At 41.2% G+C, this 14,614-nt stretch overlaps 1 long non-coding RNA gene across 2 annotated transcripts in view; it reads left to right on the plus strand.

The window, feature by feature from the left end:
- The first annotated feature begins 8,815 nt into the window (after positions 1-8,815).
- LOC125094770 (uncharacterized) overlaps positions 8,816-14,614 on the plus strand; it is a 69,480-nt gene continuing 63,681 nt past the window's right edge. The window contains exons 1-2 of one of the 2 annotated variants that reach the window (XR_007125686.1): positions 8,816-9,068; positions 10,193-10,586. This is a non-coding gene — a long non-coding RNA (uncharacterized LOC125094770). The remainder of the gene's footprint in view (positions 9,069-10,192; positions 10,587-14,614) is intronic. The other variant, XR_007125688.1, reaches the window with a different exon arrangement.

The following is a 14,614-nucleotide window of genomic DNA, read 5'->3' on the forward strand; positions in this document are numbered from 1 at the left end:
TTGGATCTCATCAGTTTTATATATTGAAGACCTATATATAATTTTCTTCATTAAAATTGCACTGCTGCTTAAAAAACGCTGGAACCCTCCCTCCTGCCTCATTTATTCAAGCAAGTGACACCATTTTTACCTTGGTCTAGCTAGGTCTAACCAAATTTACCTTTCAGTACTCTCCAAATGGACGCTCAACATCAATCAGACAGATAATCTCACAGTCTTTTAAATATTTCATGCCCGTTCCTTTTTACATGGGTTCTGTTAACAATGATCTAGCCTTGGGGCGCCTGGGTGGCTCAGTGGGTTAAGCCACTGCCTTCGGCTCAGGTCATGATCCCAGGTCCTGGGTTCAAGCCCCACATCGGGCTTTCTGCTCAGCAGGGAGCCTGCTTCCTCCTCTCTCTCTGCCTGCCTCTCTGCCTACTTGTGATTTCTCTCTGTCAAATAAATAAAATCTTTTAAAAAAAAAGACTTAAAAAAAAAACAATGATCTAGCCTTGGAAAATGTAATTGCCAAGTGCAAGAATATCTTAGTTTCTGAAGTTACTAAAATTAATTTCATTAAAAAAATTTTTTTTTTATTATTCACTTGACAGAGATCACAAGTAGGCAGAGAGGCAGACAGAGAGAGGGTGGAAGCAGGCTCCCTGCTGAGCAGAGAGCCCGACGCAGGGCTCGATCCCAGGACCCTGAGATCATGACCTGAGCTGAAGGCAGAGGTTTCAACCCACTGAGCCACCCAGGCGCCCCTAAAATTAATTTCATTTAGCAAGGTAGTGTATAGTTGGGCTGGTGACTCAAGTGAGGCCACGTTGTTGGCTGGAGGGCCATAGGAGTAAAGTAGTTGATAGCTTTGAATCTTCAATGTTTCTTATGTAACACCTCTGGGGACAGGGGCAGCAAGTCATGAGCTTCATTTCTAATGAGATAAGCAGGGGAAAAGCATCAGCTTGTCCTGAACTGTGGCCATAGGGTAGTTGTGGGGTGCACCTGGCTGATTCATAAAATCAGATGAAATCATTTCTTTGAATGGTCATTTGGAGAAGTGGGGCAACAAAATCATTAGGAGTCACTGACATGCTCACTGTTCACTCTGCTTAGGATTCTCTCCTGGAACACATGGACTAGAGGCTTGACATCTACTCTCTGGTCTCTGGGGACCAGGACAGTGCATACAGGACAGGCTTTATTCTTTACGTTCCTCTATAACACCACCCGGCAAGTGTGTGGATTTATCAGGAATTAATGGAAGGATTGGGGTTTAATTAAGATAAATCACAACATAAAGGGGGAAGGATGATAAAAACTTTCTATGTTAAAATATGGCTTTTTTTTTTTAAGTTGAAAGGCAAAGTTACCATGAAGTTCAACATGCCCCACTTCCCAGTATAGCTTCTCTGGCCTAAAGTTTCTTTTCTCATCTCATGCTGTTTTTGGCAGCAAGATTATATTAGCATAAAAAGTAAGTTGTACTGTTTTCTCTTTTCCTAGTATCTGAAAAAATTTATGAGATATTAGAATCCCTCTTCCTTGAATGTTTGATAAAGCTTATCTGCAAAAACATTGCTATATGAGAAATTTTTATTATTATTTTTGCTTTTGCATATACTTAAAAATTTCCATAGTAAAAAGTGGAGAGAATAAAATAATAAACCACACATACTCAGCTGAAAAAATTTTAAATTAGAGGTTAAAATTTATAAATAGTATAGGACTATTCAGGTTTTCTGTATTTTCTATAGTCATTTCTTTTTTTTTTTTTTTTTAAGATTTTATTTATTTATTTGACAGAGAGAGATCACAAGCAGGCAGAGAGGCAGGCAGAGAGACAGGAGGAAGCAGGCTCCCCGCTGAGCAGAGAGCCCGATGCGGGACTCGATCCCAGGACTCCGAGATCATGACCTGAGCCGAAGGCAGAGGCTTTAACCCACTGAGCCACCCAGGCGCCCCATCTTTTTTTTATTTTAGATTTTTAATTTATTTATTTGACAAACAGAGATCACAAGTAGGCAGAGAGGCAGGCAGAGAGAGAGGGGAAGCAGGCTTCCAGCTGAGCAGAGAGCCCAATGCAGGGTTTGATCCCAGGACCCTGGGATCATGACCTGACCTGAAGGCAGAGGCTTTAACCCACTGAGCCACCCAGGCGCCCTTTCTATAGTCATTTTTGACAACTAATATTTTTTCTAGGTCATTACCTATTTCAATTAAATTCTTAGATTATTGGAAAAAGTTGTTCATAATTTTCTCTTTTTAATTTGTGCATCTATATTTCTATTTCTGTTTTTCATTCTGAATCCTTTTTATCTGTGCCTTCTCTCTTTTCTTCAATCAGACTTACAAAGATTTACCAAAATTTATTTCAGAGTCATTTGTCTACTTTCGTCTTACTGTTCCTTTGTTTCAGTGTCTGGATGGAGCTGTATCCCAGGGCTGGAACTGAGGGTGGGAGAAGAGAGACTTTTAAGACCAAGCTAAAGAAGTTCACTTTCAGGCAGATAGTACATATTAAAAGCCATGCCATTGAGAGAAAGACAACAACAATCATAATTTTAATACTAATATAGGTAGAATTATTTTGTGCTGAGGACTAGGTTAGGTATTTTACACACATTGACTCATTTAATCTTCATATCAGACCTGTAAGATTTCCATTGTTCACTTTCAGATGAGGAAATAGGCTCTGTGTGAATAAGTAATATCTCAAAATCATATAATTTATTGAAGGCATTTGACTTCAAACGTTTTTCCTATTACCCCGTTAGCTATGAACAGAGGGAAAACTGGGTGGGTTTCTGGAGATCTTGAAAGTCTGGGACATGAGACATGAAAAGCCAAAAGGGATAAACAAAGGTTCAGCTTGTCACCTACTTCCTTGGCCATTCTGGCCTACATGATGAGTTCCATTTTATTTTATTATTTATTTATTTATTTATTATTGTGTTATGTTAGTCACCATCAAATACATTATTAGTTTTGATGAGTTCCATTTTAAATGACCTGATATTTATTTTATTGTGGGAACTCCAGGGAGAAAAAAACTCATCTGATAAAAAAAGATGCAAATGGAAATAAATGTCTTTTTTTCAATACAAGGGAAAGGTATTCCTTCAGAAATGAATTTTTAGTATGAAAAATTTGGGCAAATACTATTAAAAATTAAAGTACAGTGTTAATGTTTGCAAAAAAAACTGAGCTGATCTATAAGCTTACTTTCTTTTTTTTTAAGTTTTTCCACAGCAAAAATAGAAAGATGATAATTTGGCTTTTATATAGTTTTTGTTCAGTACCTTTCAAAGAAAACCAGTATTTAGTATCTCTGAGAAAATAGGTAAGGAGATAATTGGCAACAAAATCAACTTAACAGAATATCTTTAAAATAAAGACTATTATAGAAACAGTACATAAACTGTAAAAAATGTCTATACTTCCTTTCCAAAGAAAGCATATATGTTCAGAAATTTAAACATAAAAATCATCTTAGCTTTTAAAGTATATTGGAAACAATTTATCTGTTAATACTTTAATCTCCTTGTAAAATATTTGCTTTCTTTGAGTAATGTAGTGATGAAGCAGTGTGTCATGCAAACTCTGTCCATAATGTCTGGAGGCACAATTGAATGAATATACTTGTTGTCAAAGACATCTTTAATCTGTTAAAAATAAAAATAATATTAGATATATTCAGATTTTATGGACATCCTGCATTATAATATTTTTTTAAAACACTATTCTTTTTTTTTAAAGATTTATTTATTTATTTATTTATTTATTTATTTATTTATTTATTTATTTATTTATTTGACAGACGAAGATCACAAGTAGGCAGAGAAGCAGGCAGAGAGAGAGGAGGAAGCAGGCTCTCCGCAGAGCGGAGAGCCCGATGCGGGGCTCGATCCCAGGACCCTGGGATCATGACCTGAGCCAAAGGCAGAGGCTTTAACCCACTGAGCCACCTAGGTGCCCCTATAATATTTTTGAGTATTGGGATATATATCTATTGGATGGCTTAGTTTTTTAAACTCACAGTTTTTTCCCCTTTACATCCTTGGTATTACTGCCCAGAGCACCTTCTCTCTGAGACTTCCTCTTTCTGAGAGCGGTCTGCTTCTTAGTCTCCCACACCTCCGTAGCTGTTGCTGATGTGTTTACTATAGATGGTTCCACCCTCCCTCCATGATTGTTTGGACCATTGAGAGATAAGCTGGGCCAATCAGTTCTGGGTACATGGAATTGAGTCTGTAAAATTCTGAGCACCAAGGGACATGTGAAATCCAAGGGTCATGAAGTGGCCACATATGTTCTTTAGAGCTGAGGGATGGCCCTTTCCACCCTGTGATAAGAGAAGCAGAGAATAAAGTTCTAAAGAGAGTGAGCAATTATGTATTTGGACAAAGGGAAGCAGAAATGTGAGGCAGAGAGAAGTGGTGGAAGTCCTTCATGAGGCCTCATTACCCTCAGACCCCATGAAGTATTCTCGAATCCATCTGACAAATTTCCCATTAAGATAACACAGATTGGTTTCTGTTACTGTTAAGCAAAGAGCCTTGACTGAAACAATCTCTACTGCTCCAGAGCTACTATTCAAGGTTGGTATGGACCTGGAGCAAAGGCTTCTGCTAAGAAAATTCCAGAAAGAAAAAACACAACCTAATTTATGATGAGCATTTATGGAAAGAAGAGGGCCAGTAAATATACATGTTCTAAAAGTGGGAAGTAGGATGTTTTCCTGTTCCATTTCAGAAAGATTGAAACTTGTTCCACTAGAAATCAGAAGAATAGATTATCAAAATGCACATGAGGCCACCAATCAGACTTCTGTTGAAAGGGTTGCTCTCAGCTTGTTTATGACAGTTACAAAAATAATTACCCATGGTGCATATACAATTACTACTTCTTATGGAACAACATTGATCTATGCAGTCCTAGAATCTCGTATCAAGTCATTGATGTGTTCATTGTGTTTGAGTATGCCTTTGGGAAGCAAGCATCAAGATAGGAATACTTAGGTTTCTGAAAATTTTTTTTTTTTTTGTGAAAAGAACTCTTTTATTTCTTTTTAAACTCCCTTTCCTTCTTCCCTTCTTAGTGTTTACTCCTGTTCTGTCTAATAAAACATTTTGCTATTATGGAAGTATTTCATATCTTTGCTGTTGAATATGGTAGCCACTAACCACATGTGGCCACTGAGCCCTTGCAATGTGTGGTTAGCTTGACTGAAGAGCTGAATTTTAAATGTTATTTTATTTTAATTAGTTGAAAATTAAATGTAAATAGCTATATGTCCCTAGTGATACTTAATTGGACAGTGCAGATTTTGTCTGTCAATCCATTCTAAAGTTTTTGCCTCTGGTTCTAAGATATCATTTGTGATTTTATAGTGGTTTGAATTACCCATCTGATTTCCCTAACTCTCACATTTCCCACTTCAAAAAGATCAGTGGCTAAAAGAGGCTGACTATATCACCTTTCAATCAAATTTGATTTTGTTCTTTGGATGGGTTCCTCTGCCCAAATTCTGGTTTATTCTAGATGGGAGTTCTGTGGTGGGGTGTGGGTGAATTGTGGCTTTCTACTATATTGTTGGCATTCATGAAACAGGCTGGATGCTGAGGGCAGTCAAATGTAAGCTGGGAGGAAATGTTTTTGCTTATCTTTTGGCTTGTTTGAAGACCAAACCACAGCCATGTTGGGAGAAAGTAGCTTGGCGAGATAGAACCAGCACACTCTACGGAGACTTCATCTCACTCACCACAAAACCTCAGTGTTGATACAACTTTCTATTCTTTATGAACCTTAATGATAGACTTTCCTGGATCTCAGTTGCTGTGAAGGGGTTGCTTGAACAGAGGAGTTGTGTATTTATTACATGTAATTATTTCTGCAGTTGATCTAGTGTTTTAAATAAACTGAGAGTAACCCTTTCTACAAGAGGTGGGTCAACAGCTTTGTGCTCCTTGTAGGTTACCTCTTGGTTTTTGGTAGGATGGGCTTCAGTCTTTCTGTATCAAGGTTAAGCATGCTGGATCCAGAGTGGGGGTCTTTTGAGATAAAATTGAATGCACTGGTTCAAATGACAAAAACTGCAGACTGGTTGCAGAAAAGGGCCCATCTGACAAAGGCAGACAAGAGTGTCTTTTCTTCTGTGTCTGATCAGGTTTCTTTATCAGCAACTGGATTGCTACCTGATTTCCTTCCTCTGAGCTCTGTTCAGAAGCAGCCTTGATCTCAGGAGGTGGGTCATTTTGTATTGTGTCCAAATCTTGTCCAAATCTTTGGCTGTAACTATCCACAGGCTCTGTAAGGTCAGTCAGTATGCATATGCTCTCAGCAGAAAAACTTTCCCCCACAATCTTCCTGAAAAGGTATATTCCTTTCCCTACATTGACCATCTGATGCTTGAACTGCCTGAGGTTGGAGGTGTAGGGTGGGTTACATACCAGTGCAGTGAGTGGTGCATCCACTTCCCTTATAGGGCTGGAACTCAGAAGCAGGAAAGTAAGCAGGTTGGCATTTGCAGGAACTACCTGCTATTGTCCCAGCAGTTATCCCACTGTCAAGAGAATCCAGAAAGGCTGGACTGCCCTTCCTGACTAATGAGCATCTGTGTGATTCTCTTTACTCTTGTCCTTGTATTTCCTATGGCCACAGGTTCAAAGAATGCTGGGTCAGGTCTGTAAATGAGACAGGCGCACCCAGAGTCCTCTGCCTGTGAATTTCACCTCACCCCAACCTCTTATGGTGAGCCAGGAGCAAACAGCCACTGGACTCGACTCCAGGTTTTCCCTGAAGTTCCCTCTGCTAAGGAGCATTTTTACTCTGGCTGATTCAAGGTGAAGATAAGCACTCAGTGGGGCACCCATTCTCTCCCTTTACCTCCCACTGACTGTATTTTTATTGATTATTTATTTTTTATTATGTTCAGTTAGCCACTGTATAGTACATCATTAGTTTTTGATGTAGTGTTCAGTGATTCATTAGTTAAATATAACACCCTATCCTCATCACAGCACGTGCCCTCCTTAATAACCATCACCCTGTTACCCCCTCCCCCAAACCCTCTCCCTCTGAGACCCTTAGTTTGTTTCCCAGGGTCCATAGTCTCTCATGGTTTGTCTCTTCTCTGATTTCTCCCCCTTTGGATTTCTCTCCTTCCCCTGTGGTCCTCCTTGTTATGTTATATGTGGTCCTCTACATATGAATGAAACCATATGATAATTGTCTTTGTCTGCTTGACTTACTTCACTTAGCATAATCCCCTCCAGTCCCACCCATGCTGATGCAAAAGTTGGCTATTCATCCTTTCTGATGACTGAGTAATATTCCATTGTATATATGGACCACATCTTCTTTACCCATTCATCTGTTGAAGGGCATCTTGTCTCCTTCCACAGCTTGGCTATTGTGGACGTTGCTGCTATGAACACAGGGATGCATGTGGCCCTTCTTTTCACTACATCTGTATCTTTGGGGTAAATACTTAGTAGTGCAATTACTGGGTTGTAGGATAGCTCTATTCTTAACTTCTTGAGGAACCTCCATACAGTTTTCCAGAGTAGCTGTACCAGCTTGCATTCCCACCAACAGTGTAAGAGGGTTCCTCTTTCTCTGCATCCTGGCCAACATTTGTTGTTTCCTGTTTTGTTAATTTTTTGCCATTCTAACTGATGTAAGGTGGTATCTCAATATGGTTTTGATTTGTATTTATCTGATGGCTAGTGATGTTGGGCATTTTTTCATGTGCCTGTTAGCCATTTGTATGCCTTCTTTAGAGAATTATCTGTTCATGTCCTTAAATATTCCTTCACTTACTCATTCAGTAGTTACTGATCAGGCACCAGTTATATACCTGCAGTTTCCACTGGAGATATAGGCGTGAATAAGACTTGCACAACCTGTTTCCTCCTAACCCATAGAATATCTTACAGACATACTTCCTCCCTTAAAAGCTCTCTGTTTTCTGTACCATCTATGCCCCAGGGACATGAGGAAAATTATGATATTTCAAATGTGTTTTTCTATATAAGTCCTCCTTTTGGAGGTAAAGTGAACATAATGTGATAAAAAATAGAACCAAAGAGGCTGGAATTAGTACATATAGACCTTTATTTTTTATTTATTTATTTTTTTAGAGACAGGGAGGGAGAAGGGGCAGAGAGAGAGAATCCTAAGCAGGCTCCATGCTCAGCCCTCTCTCCCACGACCCTGAGATCATGATCTGAGCCTTAATCAGGAGTCGGATGCTTAACTGACTGAGCCACTTTTTTTCCCCCCAACAAAAACCTTCATAGCACAGGATAATTTACAGGATTTTTTTTTTTTTTTCTGCTTCCAGTGTCCAAGGTGAGAGCCGGGCTTTGTGTCTAGGAGACCTGGAACTGTCCTTGCTCACGTGGCAGAGGCAGCAGAGGTGGAGGCATTTTGCTTTCAAAAGTATGTGGTTCCATTAAGAGAGGATGGAAGACAGAAATGGAAATGCTGGGGCTTCCCTGAATGATGCCCTAAGGCTGGGAAGTAGCTGCAGTTCCTGTTTGTAGGCTGGAGGCCATTCCACGAAGTCCCTAGAGAAAAGGGGGCCTCTCATGGGTCTGGGGTATGTGAGGGCTAGGGTGCATGAGGGTTGGGGCATGTGGGGGTTGAGGCTTGTGAGGGTTAGGTCGTGGAAGGGTTGGGTGTATGAGGGTTGGGGCATGTGGGGGTTGAGGTGTGCGAGGGTTGGGGCATGTAAGAGTTGGGTGTATGCGTGTTGGGTGTGTGAGGGTTGTGGTATGAGAACTAATGTGTGTGAGGGTTACGATGTGGTTGGGATAGAGGGCTCGGGTATGTGAGGGTAGGGTTTTGTGATCACTTGGGCTATTTGGTGGGGGCTAGGTATTGTCGGTGGACAAAGACAATTATCATATGGTTCCCTTCACTGAACTTGAAGGGAGGCTTTAGAATCCTTAGACTGACCCCTAACCCAAGCTTCTGATGTGGCATCACAATATTCTAAGTAGACCTTTCTCTGTCAAGTGCAGAGGCATTCACAGCTGAGCAGTGGAAGCAGCCTGGTATGTCCTCTGATGGCTGACTAGGTAAGCACAGTGTGATATATCTATGCAATGGAACATTATTGAGCCTTAAAAGGAAGGAAATCCTGAGGTGTGCTATGACACGGATGAACCCTAAAGACATCGTGCTCGGTCAAACCAGCCATACCCCAAGGACAAACACTGTAAGACTGTACTGATATGCTGTCCTTACAGTATTCAAGCCCACAGAGAGAAAGTAGAGTGGTGGGTGCCGTGGCCTGTAGGAGATGCATGGGGACTTAGTGTTTCACGGGGACAACCTTCAATTTGGGAAGATGAAAAAGTCTGAAGATGAATGGTGGTGATATTTGCACAACAGTGGGAATATACCTAATGACACTGAGTTGTACACTTAAAACAGTTAAGATGGTAAATGTTTTGTTATGTGTTTTGCCACAATTAAAAAAAAATTGGAAGGACAACAAACTGGGTCTAACCTGGTACAACTTTTTCAGTGGAAAGAGAAACCTGGAATTAACCTCCTGAAGAGTAAGCAGGGGCAGAAGAGAAGGAGGCTAAGTTATCTTGCAGAGCAAATTTCAGGTGTATTGAAATGGAAGAAATACCATCTCAAATCTCATCTAAGTGGGTTGTGCACTGGGTGGCCCAGTTCCTGGGTCCAGGCTTGTGTATGTGTTTCATGTTCCTTGAACAAGGTGGACTTTCTTTTCTCTCTCCCAGAGCCTTTGGGAGCAGGGAAATGCTGGAAGCTTGGTGAGGTCTCCTGGGGACCCGGCTGGTGGGATAGATCTTGCTCCATTCCCTTCTCTCCAGCCTCGTGATTGATTTCAGATGCTAACACTTGCAGAGCACACTCTCTGCTCTGCTTAGCATTCCCCCAGGGTAAGATGCCTCCAAATTCTCTAACGGGAGGAGACATCCAGTCCATGGGCACAGCATGGGGTGGCGGGGGGTGAACATCAACCCGGTTCAACACAACTGAACAGAGCCCAGTGCCCTGCTCCCGAATGGCCTGTAGAGACAGTGCATGGCTCCAGGCGGGGCAGCCAGATGAAGCAAAGGGTTTCCTCCTGAAAGAGCCCCAAGTGCAACTGTAGGTTGACCTTCACCACAAACTTAGTTCCCCCAGGGTCATGGCACTAAGCTTTTCCCTTTATATCTTCCAGGGCGCTGGCTAGGGTGGGTTTGGCACAATAGTCTGGCCAAGCCCTTTTATTCCCAGAGGCAACAGGAAAGGATGCACTCGGAGGGCAGAGCACTGGGCAGCACTGAGTGTGGGGCCTTCTGCTGCATGGTTCCCTCCCGTCTTTGCTACTCTGTCCCCAAGGCCACCTGCGGAAGTCAGGTCTTCAAAACCTGGGGACTGTGTGAAGCCTGTGGGAGAGCCGCTGCTCAGTCATGTCCGGATGGGGGGGCTTTGCCTGCCCTTCCTGGTGGCCAAGTCAGAAGCAGTCTTGGGTTAGAGTCATGGACCTGACCTCTTGCTGCCACTGTGGGCCTGGCCTTTGAGATCCAGTGTCTCCCTCTGCGGCTGGGTTCATGTTCCAGAGTCACTTCAAGGTGAGCTGCTCGCCTTCAAAGTCCTTTGATATTTTGGCTTAAGCTGCTGTCCCTTTTGAGGCGCCGACAGATTGAAGTAACAGCTGGAGCCCTTTGTTTATAGCGCTCTCATCTCACATTTCTGGGTGGATTTCTTTTTGGAGATAATGTTCTATGAATCACCTTTGAAATGAGAATTTATCAGCTGATGGACTGTTCTCTTTGAACTGTCAGAATAAGAATAAAATAGTGCCCTGAAGTGTAGGTTCCTAGGCCCACACAAAGGTGGGCATGAACCCGCATATCCTCAGGATAATGCTTTCTTTTTGTTTTTTATTTTTTGCTGAAAAAAATTTTTATTTGCCTATTGACACACAGTGTTGCATTAGTTTCAAAGGTACAACATAGTGATTTGGTAAGTCTATGGATATGCTGTGCTCTCTCCAAGTGTAGTTACCATCTGTCACCAGGCAACGTGGTTAAAATGCCATCGCCTATATTCCCTGTGCTGTACCTTTCATCCCTGTGACAGTCATTCTATAACTGGAAGCCTGTATCTCCCACTCCCCTTCACCCATTTCACCCATCCCTCCATTCCCCTTCCCACTGACAACCATCAGTTTGTTTTCAGTATTTTTAGGTTTAACTCTGCTTTCTGTTTGTTTATTCGTTTTTTTTTTAAAGATTCTACATATGAGTGAAATCATATGCTACTTGTCTTTTTCAGTCTGACTTATTTCATTTAGCCTAGTACCCTGTAGGACCATCCGTATGGTCACAAATGACAAGAGCCCATCATTTGTCATGGCTGTGTAATATTCCATTATGTGTGTATTTGTGTGCATATATACACCACATTTTCCCTATACATTTGTTGATTGCTGGATACATAGGTTGCATCCATGTTATGGCTCTTGTAAATAATGCTGCAATGAACATAGGGGTGCATAGATCATTTTGGATTTGTGTTTTGTTTTCTTTGGGTAAATACCTAGTAGTGGATTATTGGATCTTATGATTTTCCATGTTTAATATTTTGAGGAACCTCCACACTGTTTCTCACAGTGGCTGCACCAATTTACGTTTGCACCATGCACCGGGCTTATGTTTTTTCCATATCCTCGCCAACACTTGTTATTTCTTGTCTTTTGGATTTTAGTCATTCTGACAGGTGTGAAGTGGCATCTCACTGTGGTTTTGATTTGCATTTCCCTAATGACTCATGATGTTGAACATCCAAGTGTCTCTCAGCTATCTGTGTGTCTTTGTTGGAAAAATATCTATTCAGTTTCTCTGCCCATTTTTTGATCAGATTGTGTTTTTGGTGTTGAGTTATATGAGCTCCTTATATATTTTGGATACTAACCCCTTACTGGATATATCATTTGCAAATATCTTCTCCCATTCAGTAGGTTGCCTTTTTGTTTTCTTCATGGTTTCCTTTGGTGTACAGCAAGGTTAATACCCAGAAATTGGTTGCCAATAATCAAGTAGCAGAAAGAGAAATAAAAAAAAAAAATCCACTTAAAATTGCATCCAAAAAGTGTCTAGGAATAAATCTAACCAAGGAAGTGAAAGACCTGTACTCTGAAAACTATAAAACACCGATGAAAGAAATTGAAGATGACACATACAAATGGAAAAATATTCCATGCTCGTGGATTGCGTAAATCAATATTGTTAATCAACAATGTGGATATTGTTAAATGTCCACACTATCTAATGCAATCTACAGATTCAATACAATCCCTATCATTTTTCACAGAACTTAGGAGAAATAATACTAAAATTTATATGTACCACAAAACCCCCAAGTAGCCAAAATGATCTTGAGAATAAACAACAAAGCTGGAGGTATCACAATTTCAGATTTCACGATATACTACATAGCTGTCTTAATCAAAACAGCATGGTACTGGATACCATAGACCAATGGAATCAACCAGACAGCCCCAAAATAATGTCTATATGGTCAACCAATCGTTAGCAAAGGGAGGGAGGAATATACAAGGAGGAAAAGATAGTCTCTTCAATAAATGATCCTGGAAAAACTGGACAGCAACATGCAAAGGGTGAAATGGACGCCTTTCTTACACTATACACAAAAGTGTAACTCAGAATGGATTAAAGACCTACATGTGAGACCTGAAACCACAAAAATCCTAGAAGATCACACAGGCAGTATCTTCTCTAACATTGGCTGTGGCAACATTTTTCTAGATATGTCTCCTACAGCAAGGGAAATGAGCAAAAATAAACTCTTAGGACTATGCTTTATTTCCTTTTCCTCAAAGAATACCACAGTGGTGGTCCCCTGCTTCTTTTATGTCCCCACGGAGCAGACAACTGGTCCCTTCTGGACTCACTGCCTGGCAGTGGGAAAATAAGTCTTGAACATGCTGCCATTTTGAAATATTTTAAATGAAGACCATCTCTCTCTCCTCCTCTCCGCTCTTTCCCTCCCTGCCACTTTCGTCCAGGAGGTAATGAAGATTAGCTTTCGGTTCTTTTTCTTTTTCCTGGTAACCCAGCCTCACTGTTTAGAGAGCCTCTCAGAGTTGTTTTCCCCCTTGAATTTCTGCTTTACCATTGTGTTTACAACAAGAGTCAACTGTGGGTAATGCTTGGAGCCTGGGAAAGTATTAGAAAGCCAAACAGCTCTTGTCTTCTGACCCACAGAGACTGACATTAATGTTAAGGCAGGATTTTTTTTTTCCCGCCTGTGGAGTAGGTCATCAAGCAGGAGGACGAAGAACCACAGAGAGTGGGCTGAGGTCAGGGTCAGTGTGGGCAGCTGGTAAACTCACTTCCTGAGAACTCTCTGCAATCCTGATTCGGCTCTGCCCCTACTTACTGAACCTCCCTTTACGTCCAGCAGGGCTGGATTGTGTTCCCAGGCCTACAGGGAAGTTAATATCTGTTCAGTGGTTTGTTTAAAGGTTTGAATCTGATTGTGCGATTCAAAGCAGTAGTGTCAGACTTTAGCTGGAGGTGGCTTTTGGGGAGGAAAGGTGAGAGTTATCCAAATATTGTGACATGGGCAGCTTTTATTTTGATTTTAATGAACTTTGTACAGTTTCCTGAGGCTCTTGGCAGCTGGATGCTGGCCTGATTCTTTGTGTAATATGAGGCTGCCACAGATATTGCCACATAGTACTCAGGAGTGTGGTTCATTCACTGTGAACCTCGACATGCATGTTGTGGATTGTATTGCCAACCAACCATCTTGAGGGAATGATTGGTTCATCAATGTAACATCTCTCCCTGACCCTTGGTATTCCATCTAGTTCTTATGGTGACATGTGTATTGTCACATGTCACCATGTGACAGCTCTTGATGGTGTCCCTATAGAGATGACAGAGGGATACATTGTACGGAAATTGCCTTCATACTTGGCATTTTGGCTGGCTGTTAGGAGGGTCACTGTTGTACAAAGTGATCTGCTCTGTCAAGGGTGGAAGGGAAAAAAGGAGGAGCTTCTAGCTCTTCTACAGGATGTCAGATGTTAGAAGTAGAGCTGGTGGAAGAGAAGACACTGGGGAAATCCAGCAAGCCAAGAGCATTTTGTGGTGTGTGCATGTGAGGGGAAATGGAAGTCCCACTGTTTAGGTGAAATAAAAGATTCTGAATAATCATAGATTTACAGCAAGTTGCAAAAAATATATTTATACAGGCAAGTCCCACATACCTGTCACTCTTGCACCATCTTGCATAACTGTAGCACGGTGACAAAACGAGGAAATGAAAAGCATAGTGGTTCTGAAATAGGTGACACATTGAAATAAATCATAGCACTATTGCAAAGATAGTGTTGACAATTTTTTGAACCCTTGCAACATGCCAGTCAGGGGACAGGGCAGCTGGAGTGTAAACAAATCAGTCTTGGGTCCTCCCTTGAGGAGTTACAGAATAACCAGGGAGACTGACATTAAATTAGAAATTATGCAGATAATTCATTTCAAAGAAATCAAAAAAGATTTATTTATTTGAGAGAGATTTATTTATTTATTTATTTGGGAGCAGAGGGATGACGCATATGGAGAGGGAG

This window comes from Lutra lutra, chromosome 1, assembly GCF_902655055.1.
Source record: "Lutra lutra chromosome 1, mLutLut1.2, whole genome shotgun sequence".
Lineage (NCBI taxonomy): Eukaryota > Metazoa > Chordata > Mammalia > Carnivora > Mustelidae > Lutra > Lutra lutra.